Raw genomic sequence first — 23,861 nt, forward strand, 5'->3', positions numbered from 1 at the left:
GGATTAATCTCCAAAATTTACAAGCAGCTCATGCAGGTCAATATCGAAAAAGCAGACAACCCAATCCCAAAGTGAGCAGAAGACCTAAATAGACATTTCTCACAAGAAGAAATACAGCTTGCCAACAAACACATGAAAAGATGCTCAACATCACTAATCATTAGAGAAATGCAAATCAAAACTACAATGAGGTATCACCTCACACCAGTCAGAATGGCCATCATCAAAAAATCTAGAAACAATAAATGCTGGAGAGGGTGTGGAGAAAAGGGAACCCTCTTGCACTGTTGGTGGGAATGTAAATTGATACAGCCACTATGGAGAACAGTATGGGGGTTCCTTAAAAAACTAAAAATAGAACTACCATATGACCCAGCAATCCCACTACTGGGCATATACCCTGAGAAAACCATAATTCAAAAAGAGTCATGTACCACAATGTTCACTGCAGCTTTCTTTACAATAGCCAGGACATGGAAGCAACCTAAGTGTCCATTGACAGATGAATGGATAAAGAAGATGTGGAACATATATACAACGGAATATTACTCAGCCATAAAAAGAAATGAAATTGAATTATTTGTAGTGAGGTGGATGAAACTAGAGTCTGTCATACAGAGTGAAGTAAGTCAGAAAGAGAAAACAAATACTGTATGCTAACACATATATATGGAATCTAAAAAAAAAAAAAAATCGTTCTGAAGAACCTAGGGGCAGGACAGGTGTAAAGACGCAGACGTAGAGAATGGACTTGAGGACACGGAGGCGGGAAGGGTAAACTGGGACGAAGTGAGAGAGTGGCATGGACATATATATACTACCAAACATAAAATAGATAGCTAGTGGGAAGCAGCCACATAGCACAGGGAGATCAGCTCGGTGCTTTGTGACCACCTAGAGGGGTGGGATAGGGAGGGTGGGAGGGAGATGCAAGAGGGAGGAGATATGGGGATATATGTATATGTATAGCTGATTCAGTTTGTTATAAAGCAGAAACTAACACACCATTGTAAAGCAATTATACTCCAATAAAGATGTTAAAAATTAAAAGATAAAAGAGATTCAGTATATCTGCTAAATACTAAAAATAAGTCAATAATCCCACCCACAGTTATTCTTTCTGCCAACTTCAGGTGTTCTCTTCTTTAGTCTACACCAGACCATCCTTATCAACATTATATGCCAGCCACTCATCAGAGTCATGACCTTGGAGATCTGCTTTTCTATTCTTTTTTTAAAATTTATTTTAGTGGGGAGCAGCTGATGAGCAGAGAGCCGGCCGGCGATGTGGGACGGTAAGAGAACCCCTGGGGGCATGGCATCAGGCCCCCAAGTGTGGCGGGAGCCTTGAAGAAGCCTGGTCCCCCGCCTCTGAAGCGACTCTTTGGTGACTGCCGCAAGTCCCAAGTGCCAAAGAGATGGATGAAACTGTTTCCGAGTTTTTCAGGAGGACCATCTTGAAAATCCCAATGACTGAAATGATGACAATACTAAAACCTGGAATTTTTTGTCTGAAAATCAGCTGCAGACTGAAAACTTCCGGCAGAGAAAGGAATCTCTTGTTCAGGACTTGGTTCTGCCTTGTGAGGAGAACCGTGCAAGTCTCAATGATGCAGCCCTTTTAGACATCATTTATACTCAATTTCATCGGCATCAGAAAGTTTGGGATGTTTTTCAGATGAGTAAAGGACCAGATGAAGACATTGACCTTTTTGATATGGAACAATTCAAAATTCTTAAGAAAAATTCTTAAGAGAAGAGAGCATTAAAAAATGTGACAGTCAGCTTCAGAGGTGCCGAGGAGAATGCAGTATGGATTCGAATTGCCTGGGGAACGCAGTATGGAAAGCCAAACCAGTACAAACCTGCTTACGTGGTGTATTATTCCCAAACTCCGTATGCCTTCACTTCTTCCTCCCAACTGAAAAGCAATCTACCCCTTCTGGGTCAGGCACTGACAATTGCTAGCAAACACCATCAGACTGTGAAAATGGACCTCAGAAGCCAGTATCTGGACGCTTTTAAGGCTAATGTTTTTAAACAGTATAATCAGACCTTTGAAACTCAACTCGACTACACCTCTACAAGAAAGAAGCCTTGAGCTAGATATAAATATGGATTCAAGGATCATGCATGAAAACAAAATAGAGAAAGAGAGAGTCCAGTGAGTGACTCAAAAAATGTTTGGAGACCATCCACAACCAAGACTAGAATTTGCACAATACAAGCTTGAAACGAAATTCAAAAGTGACCTAAATGGGGGCATCCTGGCTGAGAGAGAAGAACCCCTCCGGTGCCTGGTTAAGTTCTCTAGCCCCCATCTTCTGGAAGCACTGAAATCCTTGGCACCAGCCGGTATCACAGATGCACAACTTTCTCCAATGCTCACTTGCGTACCCAATAAGGCAATGAATTATTTTAAAAATAGAGATAGGGCTTCCCTGGGGGCGCAGTGGTTGAGAGTCCGCTTGCCGATGCAGGGGACACGGGTTCGTGCCCCGGTCCGCGAAGATCCCACATGTCGCGGAGCAGCTAGGCCCGTGAGCAACGGGAGAGGCCACAACAGTGATAGGCCCGCGTACCGCAAAATAAATAAATAAATAAATAAAATTAGAGATAAATAAGATGCATGTGGTTTTGTAAGCACAGCATCCTTGACTGTATTGCATATGCATTTTATAATGACTAGCTGGAGAGCTTCTATCTGCAAACTTGTTTTAGAGGTTAATCCTTGATTTTGATGTTTGAGAAATGTTCAGTATAATTCTTGGGACTGATTCTTTCCTCCTCTTGCAAAGCATAGCAGTTGTGGGACTTTAAGATGTGACAGGATGTCTTTTTTTCTCACTCCTGTCTCTCCTCAGTCCTGGAGAGGCCTGGTTCCGGTTGCTGGTTTCCAGGGATTTTCTCTTAAGCCTTGGATCACAGAAAGAAGCACCAAGAAACTATACCCAACTCAAAATTTTCTAGGAGAATCATAAAATTGGTCCATTCAAAAGGTAGAATTGGACCCATTAAGTTATTATTGTAGGAGGTAGCCTATCAGTTGATTCAGCTATATAAAGTAATGATTTCATTGTAAATATGATATTTCTTATAATCTATTTTATCATACATATGGCATTTGAACTGACCGATAATAACAGGTTTGTGAATAAAGATATTTGAAAACGAGTAACAAAAAAAATAAACAAAAAGTTTATTTTATTGAAGTATAGTTGATTTATAATGCTGTGCTAATTTCTGCTGTACAGCAAAGTGATTCAGTTATACATGTATATATTCCTTTCCATAATTATGGTTTATCACAGGATATTGACTATAGTTCCCTGGGCTCTACAGTAGGACCTTGTTGTTTATCCATTCTTTATATAATAGTTTGCATCTGCTAATCCCAAACTCCCAATCCATTTCTTCCCCACTCCCCCTCCCCTGTGGCAACCACAAGTCTGTTCTCTGTGTCTGCGAGTGTGTTTCTGGGAGATCTGTTTTTCTTACGTCCTCTGCACACTAATGCTGCACCACTGTTTCTGTGCCCAGGCACGGGGCAGAGCCGAGCACCAGGCCTCTCTCCTCTCTGTCCACGTTCTGTCCCTGCCACAGGTGTTTTCATCTTTGCACCACAGACTTGTAGCTCCCAGCACTTCCCTTTCATCTCCCTGCTGTTTCCTGCTCCTCACATACAAAAGTGTGACACTGGACAGACAGATCTCCCTCTTCAGGCTGAAGCAACGTAAGGAGACTTCACGGCCTTGTCATCACCTAGTTAGCCCTTCTGACTTATCCATATCAGTTTTATAAATTTACGGGGCAAAAATCAGAACTCAAGCAGCGTTGGGGCCTAAAATAATGACCAAATTAGAAACTGTAATTTAGGGAAGCAGCTCGATTTCCTAAGTGCTCTCTAATTATGTTTTTTCATCTACTGTCCAACCAACTGCAACCATAAATTGAAGTGCTGTGGTTAGAGAGCACATTTCTGATCAAATAAATCACAAATCTAAGTCAGCCGGTCAAGGCATAACATGCTCTTTTCTCTTTTTACAGTCATAGGAAGCAATAAACGACAAAGGCTTGCATGCAATAAAGCTGTTATCAGACTGTGAGAAAAAAAAAATCCCATACATTAGTGGTTACATTATAGCTACACCAAGCTAATAAATTCAGATGCCTTTTACATGCTAGAGTATTTTCCCATCACAAATGACGTACCAAGTCGTGTTTGTCTTTCCAAAGATTTGTCACAGTCATTCCTACCATTCCTGGGTGAATCATCCGGCCTCATCTGTTACGACTTAGAAGATTGTGGCCAATGGTCAATACAATTGAAGTGATAAATGTGCAGTTGGCTCCTGTGAAAGCCCCGGGGGAAGATTTATGGTGGGAGGGCAGTGATATGTGTGGGAATTTCAGTAAGTGGTGGAGCTGAGATACAGAGGGATCAGAATGAGAGGGTGAGACACAACTATTGAGCTAAGAGAAGCAAAGTTTAGAAAGAACCACTGAATCAAGATCATGGCTGCAAAGGGAAACTTGACTCAAGGAAGGTTTCAGGTCAATGCTAACCCAGATGCCCCAGGTTTGCCCAGGGGACACCTGAGAGCCTTTAGCACTGACAGCTTCTGCTGTGAGATGAGTAATAATTCCCTCTCCTTTTCTTAGAGGACTCTCTTAAAGCCAATGAGATGACGGGTGACAAAAAAGCTTACAAAAATCTTGGTGATGTCCTACATAACTGAAAACAAATGTCGCTCCGCGGCATGTGGGATCCTCCCGGACCAGGGCACGAACCCGCGTCCCCTGCATCGGCAGGCGGACTCCCAACCACTGCGCCACCAGGGAAGCCCGATGTTATGTCTTTTTAAAAAAGATAATTCCTACCATTACTCTCTTTTGATGTATCATATAATTAAGGAAAACTCATTTTAGTGGTGTAGCTAAAAATCAGAACCTACCAATCAATTGCCTTTGGGTTGTGCTTATCTGTATCCAGACCTCTCCTTAAATTTTTCATCAACAGTAAGGAGAAAGTGGGTGCAAACGGCAGAGATCTCAGGAGCAAGAGTGGCCACTGGCATGGACAAGAGGCAAAAGGTGAGAGGTGCCCCATTAAGGTAGCTTTCATTTTTCCTCTATTGAGCTCTTTGCCTAAGTTCAGGACTGGACTTGCTGTGAGGGGAAAAGCCCACATCATTTCCCTGTTATGGTAACTGAGCAACTACAGCACATACTTTATCAATTATGTTTCATTTGGGTGAAACTTCACTTTGGAATTTGTCATAAGAAAAATCTTGGGAAAGATGCAGAAAGTAAATCTAGTTTTCTTCTTGTCGTTCTGTTTATTTTTAAAGAATTAATTGGATCATGGTTTGGTGTTGAGGATGTCTTCAGATGATGCCTAAAAGGGTGGTGAACACAGTCCAGAGTAACTTCTTAGCTTTTTTGCCCACCTCAACATACACAAAAGATGACATTCTTAGAGCATTTCTACCTACTAAAGAATTTAAGGAAATGAAGGTCATTGTTATCATACAGGAAGAGTCTTGAATTTGTTTTAAAAGGTGAAAAATTGAAAGAGTTAGATGCTCTAACTGTTGTTAGTGACTAATCTCTTGTGACTCCCTCAAAATGGATGGCAACACCCGAGGTGTGCTAATAATATAGTCTGAGATGCTCTTGTCCAGAAACCCTCTTGAGGACTCGAGATCCAGCTGAGACAACTCTTCCCACTCCAGAGTTCCAAGAATTCCACAGAACTCCTCTCACTCCAAACCATAGGATTTCTGGATAAGATGCAAAAACTTTTAAAATATATGTATAGCTTGAAAGGAAATACCTAGGCACCAGAACAGAAGATGGAACTCAGAACTAGAGCAATATGTGTATGAGATGACATCAAAGTCCTGGGGACACTGGGCCCAGTCACAGGCTGTGTATGGCTGTGTATCCATATAGGGATGAAGGCCATGACTGAGGGCTCATACCAGGTGGGGAACTAGAACCAAGACCTCTGCTTAAGAGCAGAGTCCTGGAGGTCTGGCCTACTGTGAAGAGAGCATCAGACACACCACACTGGTTGCATAAAGGAAGCTTGTGCCCTTGGCACTTTGTGCATAAGAAGGAGTCTCCTCTGAGAAATTAAAACTCCATGCAGGGGTTTCCCTGATGATGCAGTGGTTGAGAATCCACCTGCCAATGCAGGGGACACGGGTTCGATCCCTGGTCCGGGAAGATCCCACATGCCGTGGAGCACCTAAGCCCGTGTGCCACAACTACTGAGCCTGTGCTCTAGAGCCCATGCTCCACAACAAGGGAAGCCACCGCAATGAGAAGCCCACACACTGCAACAAAGAGTAGCCCCCACTCGCCACAACTAGAGAAAGCCCACGCGCAGCAATGAAGACCCAACACAGCCAAAAATAAATAAATAAATTTCTAAAAATAAAAACCTATGCAGAGGTATAAGATCTGAATTAATACCATCCACATGGTATGAGAATCCCAAACCCAGAAATTAGTATGAAAATGGGTCCTGAACAGGGTGGAATCCCCGAGACCTGGGCTGGAAGCAAACACAAAATCTTTTTTTGAGGACACTTTTATAATGCAAAGCACCTGAAATATCTAAAGAAACAATGTACCTGCTAAAGATATGCTCACAATTAAAACTTACAGACTACATGAGGAAATGATCCACCATGAGGGAGAGTCGGGAGACAATAAATGAGAGAATTAGCACCCCAGGAACTTGAGATAATACAGAATAAAATAAAACAATTGAGACAATAAAATAAGAAAATGCAAGGAAGAGAAGATGAAACGAATAGATTATTTAGTAAAAGAAAGATGTTAGAATGTGATATAAGCGCACATATTCCCACAAAGTCACTGAGTCATAATGGATCCAAATAGAAACGAAAGAATTGAAGGTAAAGTTGACATTTTTTGATTGTTATACTTTGGAACAGATTACCTGCGGGGATAATGGAAACTCAATTATGTGACTCTCATAGCATTATAATTAAAACCACCTGATGGGTTTAGTTTATATTATAAATGCATAATTTTTTCATTGATTTTGAGCTGCTACATGAATAAATTCTCTTCCATAGAAACATTTTTCTAGTTTTTAACTCTTTTATCATCATCAAAATAATGCATCTTTATTATTTGAGACAAATTCCGAAATATGGTAAAGAGGCAAAAAAAACTCAATAGTCTCACTACCCTGAAACGCTATTAACATTTTAGTATATTCCCTTCCAGTTCTTCTTTCTGTGCACTGTGTCCTTACAGAGCTAAACTTGTACTGAAATGCAACTTAGTAGGCCCGTGATTTTATAAATTTAACATTATGTCATGAGTATTTACCCATGTCCTTTAAAGTTGTTATAAATATAGCTTAAAGGGTTGCATAATATTTCCTCATGGATATAGCATTTATCTCATAATTCTTTTATTATTGCCTATTCAGATTGCTTCCATTTTTTTCATTTCTATAACTCTGAAATAAATATTTGTGCATAAATCTTTGTTCACAGGGTTGATTATGCCCTGAGACTGTATCTATGATTTTTAAAATAAATTTATTTATTTATTTTTTGGCTGTGTTGGGCCTTCATTGCTGTTCATGGGCTTTCTTAGTTGCGGTAAGCGGGGGCTACTCTTCATTACGGTGTGAAGGCTTCTCATTGTGGTGGCTTCTCTTGTTGCAGAGCACGGGCCCTAGGTGCGTGGGCTTCAGTAGTTGTGGCTCGCAGCCTTCCGTAGTTGTGGCTTACGGGCTTCCTTAGTTGTGGTGCACAGGCCTAGTTGCTCCACGGCATGTGGGATCTTCCTGAACCAGGGCTCAAACCCATGTCCCCTGCATTGGTAGGCAGATTCTCAACCACTGCGCCACCAGGGAAGCCCATACAATTTTTTTTTAATCAAGGGACAAGACTTGATTTTATAATTCATGTTTTCAAATGTATATTTTTCCCATTCAACAAAATTTATTGAGTGTGTACTATGTGCTATATACACTTGTTATTGTGTGTTTTTTCCCTCTGATTGTCAAAATCACATGCACTGTAGAAAATTTGGCAACCATACACACATGTGCAAGTGTGTGTGTGTGTGTGTGTGTAAAAGGAAAAAGTAGGAAAGAAGAAGCATGAGGGAATTCACTTACCTTCTTTGTATAGGATCTAAGTCAGTAAAGAGAAAACTCGAGTTTATTTCATTTGATCTTTAGAATATATCTGCACTAAAACAGGTGAATTAGATTACTTCCTTCCCAGACTTTCTTCCATTATAATTCTAGGATTTGATGACAACTTTTGTAGCTACATTCAAAAATGGTGTTAATAGGGAGGGTGGGAGGGAAGGAGATGCAAGAGGGAAGAGATATGGGAACATATGTATATGTATAACTGATTCACTTTGTTATAAAGCAGTAAGTAACACACCATTGTAAAGCAGTTATACTCTAATAAAGATGTAAAAAAAAAAAAATGGTGTTAGCTTACCAAAATGTCCATTCAACTAGAGCTTGTACCCATTGGAGCCACGTTTATAAACTCTAGCTCTTCATTTTGTTTCAGCTAAGAGAAGTAACACTAACCCGATGTGATCAACTGTATCAAATTTACCCCACAATAACAACTTCCTAAAAAATCCAAATTAAAAAAAATTAAGTTGAACCTATTTCAAGTAGGCCAACAACTGATTTTCCGTCTTACACACTAGATATATTGTTTTGCTTGTCTATTTAGGTTCTGCATTGCAGAGAAAAGAATTTAAAAGTCATAATGCTAAAATCTGGAAATAATATACAGCAGGGGGGAAAAAAAATCAAAGGACAGCAAATTCCTGTTGAATTCTCTGCTCTAAGTGCTGGATTCTTCTAGCACAGAGCTCTTAACTTCAAGGGCACTGTGTGTGGTTACGCGTTTATACACTGACTAGTCCTAGAGGGTGCCATTCGCAGTGAGCCCTGGTTGAGGACTCAAGCTTTGTAAGTCAGTTTGTGAATATATATATATATATATATATATATATATATATATATATATATATATATATATTTATATTTATTTATTTATTTATATATAAAATAAGATAGACTGAGATGACTTCAGAAAGAAGAAATGACGATTTATTGTATGAAGGGACTCATTTCTGAAGAAACAAAGAAAAGTGACAATCCTGTACACAGTTCAGGAAAATGAAACACCATTTTGCAGAGGAAATGTCTTTTGCACAGGGCACCAGGCTGGGATGGCACCATCACCAAACTTTTGAAAGGTGGCCGTCAAAACCTGAAGCTATGTATCAAAATATGGATTTTGTATCTATGTATGTGATTTTGTGTACTGGGATTGTAGTTACTTGCCCTTTAGGATAGTTTTAGGTGCTATCATTAAGTGCCAAATATACTGCCTATGAAGTTGATTAATTTACCAAATATTTCGCAAACACCCACGTTATGCAATATAAGATGTGAGGTCCTATAAGGATTAAAAAGATGAGTAAGATATAGACCTTGACTTCATGTAGCTTGGACTTAATTTGGAATATAAGCATGTAAGAATACATACGGTAGAGAAATACAAGATTTAAAATAAAAAGCTGAGGCTACAAGTGTATGTCAGAAAGAAATTTAAGAAAATAGAAATTTAAGGACATAGAAATTACTGTAATTTAGTACTGAAATAATTCCTCAAACAATGTTCAGTGGTAAGGAAGAGGAAGCTCAAAATGAATAACAGGAAAAACTACAAGCTGGTTTTCGCTCTGCAAGAATAGTTTCTCTTGTGCTTGTACTCCCCGTCTGTGACTTTTTCAAACCACTGGCCTAAACAAATGACTCAAAAATCTAAGAAACGGGTGGACCCAGGCAGATAGATTCTGACTCTCCCAGCCTGAGCAAGCTCATGAAAAGTCAGGCTTGCCACAAGACTGATGATGGGTGCTGTCTAGAGCTGGCTTTTGAAGATGGCAGCTTCTTTACTTTCTGTCTCTGTGGCCAGCACTTTCCTCGGGAGTCAGGTAAGACTGGGTTTAGAACCCGGAGCAAGTGGCCTGTGCCTTCCTTTTCTCATCTGAAAAATGGGAAAACAATGAGCTCCTCAAGGAGGGATAATTAACATATGAAGACCATTTGCTACAGTGCCTGGCACACAGAAGTTTCAAAGAGAATATAGCAGGTGTTGAGCAGCTGTTTAGTAAGGAAAGATTGAGCTTGGAGCCAGACAGATGGAGTTTGGGTGTTGGCTATGTCACTTACAGCTTAGTAGCCCTGGGCGGGTCACTTCAACTCTGTACCTCAGTTTCCTCATGCCTAAAATGGGAATAACGAGAGCACCTGCTTTGTGGAGAGTTGTGAGGAATGAATGAGTTAATACATGTACAGTGCCTGACACACAGAAAATTCTCAATAAAAACCTTAGCCATTCATTAGAATAGGAAATAGCAAATTATTTTACCTATCTCACAAGGTTGTTGGGAGGTTCATATAAAACAATCCATAAAGGTACTTAGTGAAGCTTCTAGCTCATATTAAGTACTCAATCAGAGTTACATATTACTTTGGTGATTATTATTACTATGATTATTGGTATTTTACTATATTGAATAGTTCTGTAGTATAAAACAGATTTCTACATTTCTAACGATTTATTATTCATAATTAATTAGATGCTATCATAAGTTGGTAAAAAACAGTTTTTCACATATGGCTGAGAAAAGATGTGAATTAAAAAGGGTTCCAATAATATAATTAAAGAAAACACTAAATTGGTTAGCCTTTCTGGAAATGTCTTACTTTACTACTTTCCAGCTCTTTGTAATACAGATTTTCTGAGTTTTCAACATTTTGCCATCTGAGTTAGTTAAAGATATATTTATTTCTCCTGAAGTCATTTGAGTCAGTCCCCTGGTATTCAGCTAAATTGAACTCTGGTATTTTGGAACAGTATCTGTTGACACAAATACATTTGGCATCACTAGGGAATTTAAAACTACATACAGACAGCGTCATGATCCCTCGCACTCAAGATGACCCAGTATTATTATGAAGTACAAGGAGTTGCTAAAAAGTTTCATGCCGTCATTTCTATACTGAGCATATGGGCATGTTAGTGTCTGGTTAGCAATGGCAGTTACAAAGATTAAATTATAGTATTGCAAACATACTTAATGACCTATATTAGGTGCTTTGCTATTTTGCTCAAAAAAAAAAAAATAGAAATGGGAATCTGGTAAGATATGCAGCAAGATGTGTAGCTATTTAACTCACCCTGTATCTGATTTTGCGGTGATTGTGTGGGGTGAGAACAGTTCCCTCACTCACTTCCTCGCAGAGGCATATCTGATTCTAACTCACCTGGAAGAGACAGATGCCCACTTGAGATTTTGTTTTGGTCTTGCCTAGATATTTCCAGTCTACACAATTCCCTGATGGCTAAATTAAACTAAAAATCTAAGAATTCTGGAAACTGATTCACCTGGGAAGAACATTTGTGGCTCTGGGTCTTCTGCAACGACATTTTATTTTTCTAAGTAAAGAAGTAACATGAGGAGGCCCTTAGTGCTGAAGGACCAGACTTTGTCACCTTGCCTCGGTTTCAGGTTTTCATGGGGCCTGTCAGAGGTCAAGAGAGGCCCAGGCCAGTCCTATATTAAACCAAAACAAAATAAAAAAGAAAGAAAAAGAAGGAAAAGAAGTGCAAAATAGAAATGAAAGTTACAAAATTTGTGGTATATTTTCAATGTCAATATCTAAGGAGTAAACTGTTTCAACCTACACATGTACATGTGTATTTATCCAGTTCAATATAATTATGCCATTCCCAAAATGATTAAAGGAGTCATTAGGGGATTTATTAAAAATATTGATACATCATACACAACAGATGTGGCCCAGTAATGAGACCCAGAATTAAGTTGGGTGGTGATATCTTCTTTCTTCAAACCTGCCAATGCTTCTCTGTAATTATAGGTATAACCTGGTGGCCTTGAGGCCCTTTGTGACAGAGGACCGGGGCCAGTGGCCCTCGTGGTGTTCCCCTTTGTAGGCCCAGGGCATCTGCACTTGGGAATATCCAGCTTATATAGGTACCAGTGCCTGTTTTTTTTAACGTCAACTCTCTCCTGCGGTCAAAGAGTGGATTAGCCTGTTAGTCTGGGCTGAACTGGCACACTTACTAATGGAATCCATTTGTTTTTTTTCCACTTTTATGTGTTTATTGCTCTTTGAGAAAGAAGATCAGTTTGATCCCTTGTTTTCAGTGAATAACAGTCAAAGTGCAGGCTGGGGGCTTCCCTGGTGGCGCAGTGATTGAGAGTCCGCCTGCCGATGCAGGGGACACGGGTTCATGCCCCGGTCCGGGAAGATTCCACATGCCGTGGAGCGGCTGGGCCCGTGAGCCATGGCTGCTGAGCCTGCGCTCCGCAACGGGAGAGGCCACAGCAGTGAGAGTCCCGCGTACCGCAAAAAGAAACAAAAACCAAACAAAAATAAAAGTGTAGCCTAGAATAGAATGACAAGTGTACAGTGATAGAATCAATAGGCCTTGGGTGGGAGGCAATGGAAGACATAGATTTTGAGCAGGAGACAAAAATAAGTGCACACATTCTTAAAGGAAGCTACTGATGAGGGCTCTTTCTACAAGAGAGGACCTCTCAGTAGCCTAAGAGGAGCCTGGAAACTAATGAAAGTCTCCTAACAGGAGCACGCTGGTCAAAGCTTGGTCCAGCCCTGGGCTGTTATTGCCCACGCAGCCATTCTCTCTGACTTGTTAGGAAGGCATGAGGTTTCCAACTGGGCTGAGTAACCGTGAGTTCACACGGGGATTGTCCACTTCTGTGAAATGTCATTTTCAGATATCAGAGGAGGCTTCCATGTCTCCATTTCCTAGGAAAAGCTAGGAACGTGGGAAAAGAGGAGGGACAGAGGGAGAGAGAAGAGTAAGATGGAATCTTGGCAGATAGCAGTTGGTGCCAGTGAGTTAAGAAGGCTTGAGCTGGGTGGAGGGAACCTGAGGATTGGGAACCTTGGTGTGAGTCCCAGGGAGAGGGAACAGACATAAGCGAAGGGAGGGATAACAACCAGCTGGCCTCAGCCTGGGGGAGGAGAGGTCCCACTGTATGACCCTGTGGAGAAGGACTCATGAAAAAGTCTGAAGCTGATTTAAAATGACAGTTTATACAGTTTGTCAGATCGGGGAGTGGGATGGCCAGTTGGGATGGTGGGGATACAAAGAAGGCTTAAGGCTTGGGGCCAGTGTCCCAGAAACCCCTCTCCCTGCTTCTCGTTCCTTTCACTAAGATGCACTGCTACATAATTTAATTGATGAATAAAAGGGTTACAAACTTTTTGATACATCTTATCTGGCTTCCATGCAGAAGCTGAGGGCCTTTGTTAAAGTATGTCAGGTCCAACTGTTCTCCAGTGGTTTCCTGTCTCCCCAGAGTATAATCTGAAGTTCTTTCCAAGGCCTGCAGGGTGCTTGAGGACCCAGCGGTGCCCTGCTGCCTCTTCTGACTTCTCTGCTTCCTTTCTCCCCTCAGCCACCCTTCCAGGCCCCAGACCCCTTTGCTTTCCTCTGATGCAAACTACCAAGCCTTGGCCCTCCCTGGTCCCCAGACTCCATAGAGCTGGTACCTTCTCACTTCATTCAGACCTCTTTCTCTGAATTTATTAGTTTCCTGGGGCAGCCATAACAAAGTCCTATAGACTGGGTAGGCTTAAACAATGGAAATTAATTTTCTCACCGCTCTGGATGCTGAAAGCCTAAGATCAAGGTGCTAGTAGGGTTGGTTTCCTCTGAGAGGTGTGAGGGAAGGATCAGTTCCAGGTCTCTCTCCTTGGGTTACAGGTGGCCGACTTCTCCCTGTGTCTTCACATGGTCTTCCTTCTATGTGTCTATGTCCAAATTTCCTCTTCTTAAAAGGATCCCAGTCATAATAGATTAGGGGTTATCCTAATGATCTCACTGTAGCTTATTACCACTTTAAAGACCCTATCTCCAAATATGGTCACATTTTGAGGTACTGGGGGTTAGGACTTCAACATATAAATTTTAAGGGGGACAGTTATATGGGACAGTTAAGCCCGTGTTAGCCTCTTATCAAAGAAGACTCCCTGACACATCCAAAGTAGTGTCCCTATTAACTGACACACATTTATTCATTTTTGAAGGTCTCCTACTTCACTGTCAACCCTAGAGGGCCAAATTCTTTGTTTTGTTAACCGATGTATCTCTAGTGCCTAGCTGATGCCTGGAAAGTAGCAGGCACTCAATAAATATTCATGAAAGGGTGAATGCATATTATGAAACCATTACAAATTACTCTGCAAAAAGCAATGACAGAGAAAGATGTTCAAGGTATACTGTTAGGTGAAGAAAGCACATTTTAAAAAACCGCATGTGTAGCATAGTTTCATTTAAAAATCATATACATATAATTTATCTTTATTAAAATAAGACTTAGAGAACAAAACAAAAAACAAAAAGATAAAATAAAGCTTGGAGAGATATGCAAACAAATGGTAATAGTGGGTGGCTCTGGGGGTGGGATTTTGATTTCTCATTTATGTGTATTTTCTAATTTCTCTTTAGTGAGTATATATTACTTCTGTAAGAGTAAAAAGACAATAAATTTATTAAAAGTTAATAGAAGATATTTACTCATAACTCGTAACTGGCTGTTATGTTAAGAGAGAAAAAATACATTATTTGTCTTTTTCACTGGGGAACGGTAGGAAACAGTACATGGGCAGTCCCTTGGAGCCCAGCAGCAGAGAGCACAGCCCACGGAATCCACGTAGCCTGGATTCAAGTCTTCATGTTCCACCTTCTAGATTTGTCATCTAGGTATACCTGTCAATTGTACTGAGTCTCAGTTTCTCATCTATAAAATGGGGTAATAGTGGTACACTCAAGACTTGGGGCTGCCTTCCATCTCTGGCCCAGACTGGAATTTGATTCTTTTGAGCTCAATGATTTAGAAATTTTAGGACACAGAAAGTCAGGGACCAATCCAAGGGTTTGACTCTTTATTCTCTGTCAAGGGCAGACCAAGCAATATCAAAAGTACCCCTCGGGCTTCCCTCGTGGCACAGTGGTTGAGAGTCCGCCTGCCGATGCAGGAGACACGGGTTCGTGCCCCAGTCCGGGTGGATCCCACATCCCGCAGAGCGGCTGGGCCCGTGAGCCATGGCCGCTGAGCCTGCGCGTCAGGAGCCTGTGCTCCGCAACGGGAGAGGCCGCAGCAGTGAGAGGCCCGCGTACCGCAAAAAAAAAAAAAAAGTACCCCTCACATTGCTTCTGGGTACAGGGCCTGGGATGGGGGGAATAATGGGGCACTTGCTGCCAGTGCCAAGTTTTTAAGGGGATATCAAAACAATGATCAAGATAAACAATATTTTAATGGAATGTTTTTAATGAAAATGTGTTTAAAAATCTATAGTGAACAAAATATCAACAATTTTAATAGAACCAGATAAGTATTACTAATTTCTCCTTTGTTTCAGGCTCCATTATGGCTCAGCGTGGCACTGCTCCCAGCCCACAGACTGAAGGTGGGGAACCTTCAATTATTCAAATCATTATTAATAGCTACTTAATTATAATTAATTATCCAAATTATCCTGAGCCTCAGAAGTGGCATTGCTCTCTCTGTGATGATTTGGCCCTCAGTCAAGGCCCTGTAAGGATACCTGTAGGGAATGTATATTTTTCTGATCCGGTTTATGTCTTTCTCCTCAATAGACACCTAATCACAATTGCTACCTAACCACGACCTTCTTATCTCATTGAGGACTCTGAGAGGCAAGTTTCTCCCTATTCTTTTATAGAAACATAAAATGCCAGCAAAGCATGATTTCTACCCAAAAGAGCGCTAAACAGAGCTTGCAGATGTTTCAGGCCTCTCCCCTGATACTTCAGGGGAGAAGGGCACACAGACCTTGGCATACCTTGCTTCAAAAACAGGCAATAGCAAACAGCGTGTTCATTCCACCTACTTCCCAGAAGGGAAGATCCTTATGTAACGGGTCAGATGGGCCTTTGGTCCCATGTGGAGAGTCTCCCTGAGGGACTTTTATATTACTGTATCATGGGGGTTTTGTGGGTATTCGTTTCTGCATGTCAAGCACTTCACAGTACACATTCACATGGAAATTACTAATTAAAAGTAGCAGTGATAATAACATTTAGAGTGCTGTTTTCATCAATGGTTTCATTTTACATAGGACACCTCCTTTGCTGAAACCATAGATTCTGATTTGCTCTGTCAAAGTTATCACTGGAAAAATAAGATATTCTTAGCATGTAAACTTTAGGAAATTTCCTCTATTACTCTTCTCCATTTGATTTAATGGACTATATGTTACTTTCAACATATAAGTTGGGACATCACGAAATAAACTGAACCTATGGCAAATTTGTTTCTGCAGAAATCTGTGTTCTTTCTAGTTACCAAAAAACTCAAGAGACCAAGGGGGGAAAGGAATTATTTGAATGGTAGATAGTGCATAAGACTTAGATATGGTTGCAGTAATTTAGCATAATCCATTGTAAGGTGATGGTCTGGACGAACTTCATAACAGTGAGAAGTTAGCTTTGAGGGTTTTTTTCTCTAATTGAAAGAATGCTGCTCACTACACCTCTCCCATATTGTTATTTATTTATTTATTTTAATTTTTAATTTTTTGGCCTCACCGTGCGGCACGTGGGATCTTAGTTCCCCATCCAGGGATCGAACCTGCGCCCCCTGCATTGGAAGCACAGAGTCTTAACCACTGGACCACCAGGGAAGTCACTCCCCCATATTTTTAGATTAATGTCTTTACCAGAGAAGTAAAACACACTGGGGTTACATATCCTTGTCTAGTCAGAAGTCTGACTACTCCGAGACCACCATGTGGTGAGGGATGTCTAGCCAGACCCAGATGTTCCAGCCTTCGCAGACCAGGCACCTGACATAGGAGTGAAGAAGCCACTGTGGACATTCCAGCCTCAGGAGACATGACATGGAGAGGAACCGAGGAGCCCAGCCAACAGCCAGGACAGACACTCCAGCTGTGTGGCCCTGTGTGAGCCATCTTGGCCATGTCCAGTTGCTAGATCCACTCCCGCTGAGGCCCCAGCTGTCCTGGAAAAGGGATGAGCAGTCCCCACTGTGCCCTGCCTCACCCATAAAATTGTGAGTGTTAGAAAATGACTGTTGTTGTTTAAAAATGCTGCAGGGGAACAGAAACTAGAAGCAGAGGCATAAAAGAGAATAGAGAAGACTGAAAAATAAAAAATAATTATAACAGTTTTCAAATTGTGATTGTTGGTGCTCTCAATTCAACTTTTTCATTCATTTATCTGTTCATTCAAGAAAAATGTATCGGGCTTCCCTGGTGGCGCAGTGGTTGAGAGTCCGCCTGCCGATGCAGGGGACACGGGTTCGTGCCCCGGTCTGGGAAGATCCCACATGCCGCGGAGCGGCTGGGCCCGTGAGCCATGGCCGCTGAGCCTGCGCGTCCGGAGCCTGTCCTCCGCAACGGGAGAGGCCACAACAGTGAGAGGCCCGCGTAACGCATAAAAAAAAAAAAAAAAAAAAAAAAAAAAAAAAATGTATCGACTGCCGCAAGCTAGGTATTATATACTTAGTGCCAGGGATACCAAAAAGCTGAATAAAATAGCTCTGTCCTCAGGGGAGTGGCTAGCTTAATGAGGGTGTCAAACAATTGCCACACAATGTGATACAAGGCTGCTTTACAGAAGGAACTCATGCACTGAAGATGTAGAATCTCACAGCCTTGAGGGAGTCAGAGAATCAGTGCCCAGGAGGACATGCTTGAGTTAAGCCTCAAAGAATGAGTAGAGGTTTACCAGATGGCCAAGGTGGGACAGAGCAAACCAGTTGCAAAGAACAGGGTAGACTCATTTTGGACATTGGCTTCAGCTGCTTCTGTGGTCTCAGCTTTTCTTTGCCTCTCCTGGGCAAAGCATTGATTGCATAAACAAAGTATTATTTTCAGAGGAGTATTTGATTTTATCTACGTAGTAAGTACAACTGGAATGAAACAACTCATGGGGTGTATGGCATTACTCAACCTAGGCTCATCAAATGAGCACCCTACAGAGGCCAGGTCTAGTCGCTAGAAGGGACAAGGCCTTACCCGCCCCCCAAATGTAACCTAAGTCATTGGGTTTTTCTCCAAGTGTTCTTTCTATTCAAATATAACTCTTAAGGCAAGTTCCCTGGCCCCTACCTCCATCCAGTTTGCTGTCCTAATCCCTTCTGATAGAAAAGTTCTAGAGGTACTTCGGGGTGGATGCCATGCTATGAGTATAAAAATTGATTTGTCTCCAGAACAGGACAATAGGGCCATCATGAGAAAAAGTTCATGTCCTAAAGTCTATGATCTTTGTTTCTAGGAGGCAAACCTGGTTAAAAAGACATCTTCAAACTTTTCCGTGCTGTCAAGTTTAATGAAACTCCTCCTTCTAATATCAACTTCATTTGAGGAAGCTGTTGTCAAAAAAGGCTACTAAGAGATACTGAGGGGAACACGTTAAATCTTTGCAAGAAAATGGTTCTAACTTCAGTAAGGCAACTTTAAGAGAAAAAAACTGAAATATCTTAAATGTACCAAGATGTCACACAAGGGAAACAAATGGAAATATGGAAATGCTGGGAGGAAAGGCACATTGGCATGATTAAGAAAAATACAATTGAAAGCATCTAATGTGTTTTTTTTTAAGCACTCTGCCTTGTTCTAAGTGGATTTGGCAGTGAGTTATTTCCTGGGCAAGTGTAGAGGGGAGCTCTCTTGTGAAACTAGTTAAGTGCAGACCACATGCTTTTACAGTCTTTGGAGGTGGGAGTAGAGCTGGCATCTGCTTTAGAAAACCAGGAGAGAAAGGCACTTCCACCCGCACTTGGAGGTGATTGAAGGAAGCACTAACTGGGCTGAGAAAGATTTTAGATTTCCTGTAACACTTAGACAAATGGAAGTAAATAAACCATTAAATGGCAGAGAAAAATAACCATCCCAAGAAGGCAAAAGGAAACCCCTAGTCTCTCTTAAAACTGCAGCCTTTTTCCTAGAACTTGTCTCAGAAAGTTTGTCTCTGATATTTGCTTTGGAATTGTAGCCACAGGGGACGTTTGGGGCCAGAACTGACCTGTCCAGTGAGCATTAATTGCCCTGAGGGTATGGTAAACTAACACCTTTTCAGGGTTTTTTTAGAGCATTATTTCAACTAAACTCGCATTCTCATCTCAACGGACTTACTTGGCAGAAAGAAACCTAGATGTTGTGAGAAGAGAGAAGATGGGAGAAGAGCTCAGAAGGAGTAGAAAAAGACACACAGAAGAGACACTGGGTAGCTTACTACAATGGTACTGACTATACCAGTACCATTGAATGCTCTACTTACTAAAAAATCCGGATTACAGTGTTCTGAAGTTGGGAATGAGAGAAGTCAAGTTGTTCCACATCAAATCAGGTATAATAGTTATTCTTAACTTTTTTGGTTTACATACATCGTTGAGAATATGATGATAAGGGAACTCTATGTCCAGAAAAAATGTACATATTACTTACACACAGAATCCTCTTCTATAAGAACTCGTCGTAATACTCAAGATAGAATCCAATTAGTTACAACACACAAATATATAATCCTGTTCACTTGACCATCATAGACTTTCTTGCATCTAACCTAGTTTCATTCTAGAGTTTAAGCCTCTCTCCACTTTTTCTGTCCTCTTAGCTTAAGACAAGATCATTACAGAACTCCTTGTATAAAATTTTCATACGTGCTTGCAAAGGGCTATGAAATTTTATCATGATCACTCTTGAAGTTGAAACTTCTCTAATCTTTTCTTACAGATTGTTCGTTACAGAGAGTGCTTTCAATATCCAGTTTCAATATCTAGTTCTTCCTTCTGCATTAGTCACTCAGCTATATGATTACATTTTCTGAGCCTCCCTTGCAGCTCTGTGTGGCCATGTGACTAAGCGTTAAACCAATGATATGTAAGCACTCTACTATGTGGATCTTCTGAAAAATCTCCCTTCTCCTCCTTCAGCCTACTGTCTGGAATGAAGTCACAATAGCTGGAGACCAATAGCCATCCTGGGCCATGAGTTTGAGATGTGATGGAGAAGACTGTCTGTTGACTCCCCTATTAGAAGATAAATTTCATGAGAACAGGGACCTTGTTTTTCTTGGTCAAAGCAACATTCTCTGAACCTGAAAAGTGTGGCCTGTGGTAAGGGCTCGGGTATTGAACAGCTACTGAATGAATAAGATGAACGAATGAAGGAGCTTACTCCAGATCCATGTAAAACACTAATCATAAAGTTCTCCCAGGGAATGTTCAGCCATCAGTAGGCATATGCAAGGTGTCAGATTCTATCACAGAATCAAACTCTTGCTTAATTCAAACCACATTACTTCTCTTTGCTTCCTTTTGCTCTCCCAGACTTGCCACTGTCATAAAAGGATACAGTTTTTTCTTACTGCCCTCCAATGTTCTCTTAAAACAAAATATTTTCAAATCTATTTTCATAACGATGCTTCCTAGTATTTTTTTCTGCTTAGCAAGTTAAAAATTCTTTAATTTTCAAGGTCACACCTACCTATTTTTGTATGCGTCTGCTGTTAAATGCAGGCACTATTTTGAAACGATCTTAGGCGTTGTCTCAAGTCTACAAGAATCATCCAAAATGCTATCTAATGACATTCCTAGGACTTCAGACAATATTATTATTGTCATGGAATGTAGTCACTAGGTCCTAAGGATTTAACAAGATGTTGTTTACTGAAACTGAACTTTATTGAATCCTTTCCCATTCCACCGTGGTTTCCCGCATTTCAATCTGTTGCCTGTTTTTGTCCCCAAACCTTACTTACATCTTTTAAACAACTAAATTAAATATTAATCATCCTTGCTTCCCTGATATTCGAGGTGACCTTTTCCTCCTGGTATCCTTTTAATAAAGAAGAGTATGCCCTGTGGTCTTTTTTTGGTCTCTTATGTGATTAAAGCGTTTGTAAAGTTCCCACTTTTTGCAATTACATGTCATTTTCTTCTTAATTTTTTAAACTCTTCCCCCCAAAGTTGTTGCTATGTCTTTTAGCTATTTGGAGGAACAAATAGTTCACATCTTCCACTTTTGTGACATACCTATTTATACCTGAGCTCCTTGGTTTTTGCTCAAATTTCTTTTCAATTTATCCAACTTTGAGGGAAGATACTGTTTCTTTTTTTGTTAGGTATATTGAGCTCTTCTGATGTGTAAACTTCTCTACACATTATCCTCTCTTTCCCAGTGTAGCTTTCCAAACAGAAGCCTATTATAATAGAGAAAAGTAGGGGTCGTCAGATGAGCTCTTCCTAAACCTGTCCTCTATCAGAAATGTCTCAATTCTGACAGACCCAGAATGGAGGTCTGTCACCCAGGTCCTCCTTACTTTTCTCTCAGTCCAAAGCTAATCTATGCCTGCCCTGGAACGCATCCAGTTCTGCCTTCTTGGGGACCTCGCTCTGTCAATTCTGCCGTCTCCTCTAACCTCAAACTCCTTTTTGCTCTATCAGCTCTCACCCTTTAACATAACATAAATATACTCACTTTTTTTTCCATCTTAAAAAAAAAAAGCATTCTTAACGGTACATCTCCTTCTAATGACTACCACATCTCTCTTCTCAACCAAATGTTTGGGAAGAGAATCCTTGTCTCCATTTTCTCACCTCCTATTCATTTCTCCTTTTTTTTTTTAGAGGGGATAACATAAAGTTCTTTATTACAGACCTAAAAAAATGAGGGAATTATGTATATTACTCTCACTTGTTTGGGTTTCGTTTTTCCTTCTTCTTCTTCTTTTTTTTTTTTTTTTACAAAAAAGCAGCAGGAAAGAAAAATGAGGAGGCAGATGAGCCAGGCACTGGGGTTCAGATCACAAGGGAGCAGGGAGACCAAGCTGTTACTGCAGGCTGGCCCCAGGACTCTGTCCCAGCATCCTGGGAGCACGGCGACAAGCCCTAGAGGGAGCAGAGAGTGGGTGGGGAGACGGCTGTCCCAGCTCGGAGGTGGCACCACTCCTTGGGCGGCCACCCTGGCGGTCAGCCAGGTTGGGAGCACTTGAGGCTCCTGTGTTTGGAGGCCTGGTCTCCAAAGCACGGACCCACAGGTGCCAGGCAGAGGGAGGAGGTGGAAAGGGCCAGGACAGAAGGGCTGTGGGTTCTATCTGGGTCCCCGGGGACCACGGGGCCCAGGTGGGCGGGGGCAGTCAGGACGCTTTCCTGCTTGTCAGACAGTCAGCTTCTTCAGGAAGGCCTCCAGCTGGTCCTCATCCTTGATGCCCACAAACTTGTCCACCACATTCCCATTCTTTTTTTTTTTTTTTTTTTTTTTTTTTTTTTTTTTTTTTGCGGTACGCCGCCCTCTCACTGCTGCGGCCTCTCCCGTTGCGGAGCACAGGCTCCGGACGCGCAGGCTCAGCGGCCATGGCTCACGGACCCAGCCGCTCCGCGGCATGTGGGATCTTCCCGGACCGGGGCACAAACCCGTGTCCTCTGCATCGGCAGGCGGACTCTCAACCACTGTGCCACCAGGGAAGCCCCACATCCCCATTCTTGATGGCCGGCACGGTGGGCACAGCTGACACCTCATACTCCATGGCAAGGTCTGTGTGGTCATCAGTATCCGGCTTGGCCATCACCACCTTTCCATGCTGCTTGGCCACCACCTTCTCTAACCTTGGCCCCAGGATCTTGCAGGTACTACACCACTGTGCATGGAAATCCACAACCACTGGTGTCTCATTGTTGACAACTCAGTCTTGAAAGTCTGGTCCATCCTGGATGTTAAAGGTCGTTGTACCCCTTCTTTCCTTCCCCTCCTTCTCTTCCTTCCTTCTTGCTTTCCTTCCTTTCCTTATTATACATGTCTTCTCAAGGCAATCACTTCTATACCTACAGCTTCAATTACTTTGTGTATACTCTAATGACAACACAATTTTAAATGATGTTTTCATTTACCAGTTTTATTTTACATAGGATGCCTCATTTACGAAAACCATAGATTCCAAGTTGCTCCATGAAAAATGTGATATTCTTAGCTGTCAACATTAGGGAATTTCCCCAATCACATTTTTTAATTGATTTAATGTGTTATTTTTGAAAACATAAGTTGGGATATCACAAAATGGACTTAGCCTGCAGAGGTTTACTTTCAACCAGAGAGCTCCATTTCCATGCTCCACTTAACAGAACCTAAAATGATCTTCCTTCCCAAACCTCTTCCTTTTCCTGCACTATCTAAGAAAAAGTAACCACACTCTACGTAGTTCCCTAAGCCAGAATCGTAGCAGCCATTTTTGCTTCTCTTTTCCCTTTCTCGCTCTGTATCTAGCCACTAAGCCCTTCTATTCTACCTCCCAAATGACCTCAGATCCTTTCCCTCCACTCCAATCCCTGCCACTGCCTTTAGTTTGAACCCTCACTCCTCTCTTAGATGAATATAGTCTCTTATTGGGTCTTGTTGCTTCCATCAGTCCTACTTATTGTCGAGTGACCTCACTACAAACCACCTGATAGTGACTCCTTAACTTCACAACATTCAATGGTTCTCATGTTTCTGGGAAAAAAACCAAGCTCTTCACCCCAGCATCTACTTGGGGTTAATAGACCTAGGTTTGAATTTCAGGTTTAAGTACTTTGCAGCAGTGTGACCTCAGACAATTGGGCTTTCTAAGCCTTTGTCTTCTCACCGTGCCTGAGGGCAGGACTATTTCCCACAGACGGTAGGCATGTAGGCCTGGCATGTAGGAGGGACTAATCAACGTTGAATGGAGGGAAAGTATTTT

The 23,861-nt window shown here is 41.5% G+C and overlaps 1 pseudogene; it reads left to right on the forward strand.

Moving 5' to 3' along the window:
- The first annotated feature begins 1,418 nt into the window (after positions 1-1,418).
- On the forward strand, positions 1,419-22,039 carry LOC136125422 (centromere protein N pseudogene; annotated as a pseudogene).
- The last annotated feature ends 1,822 nt before the right edge of the window (positions 22,040-23,861 follow it).

The sequence above is a fragment of the Phocoena phocoena genome, chromosome 7 (genome assembly GCF_963924675.1).
Source record: "Phocoena phocoena chromosome 7, mPhoPho1.1, whole genome shotgun sequence".
Taxonomy (NCBI): domain Eukaryota; kingdom Metazoa; phylum Chordata; class Mammalia; order Artiodactyla; family Phocoenidae; genus Phocoena; species Phocoena phocoena.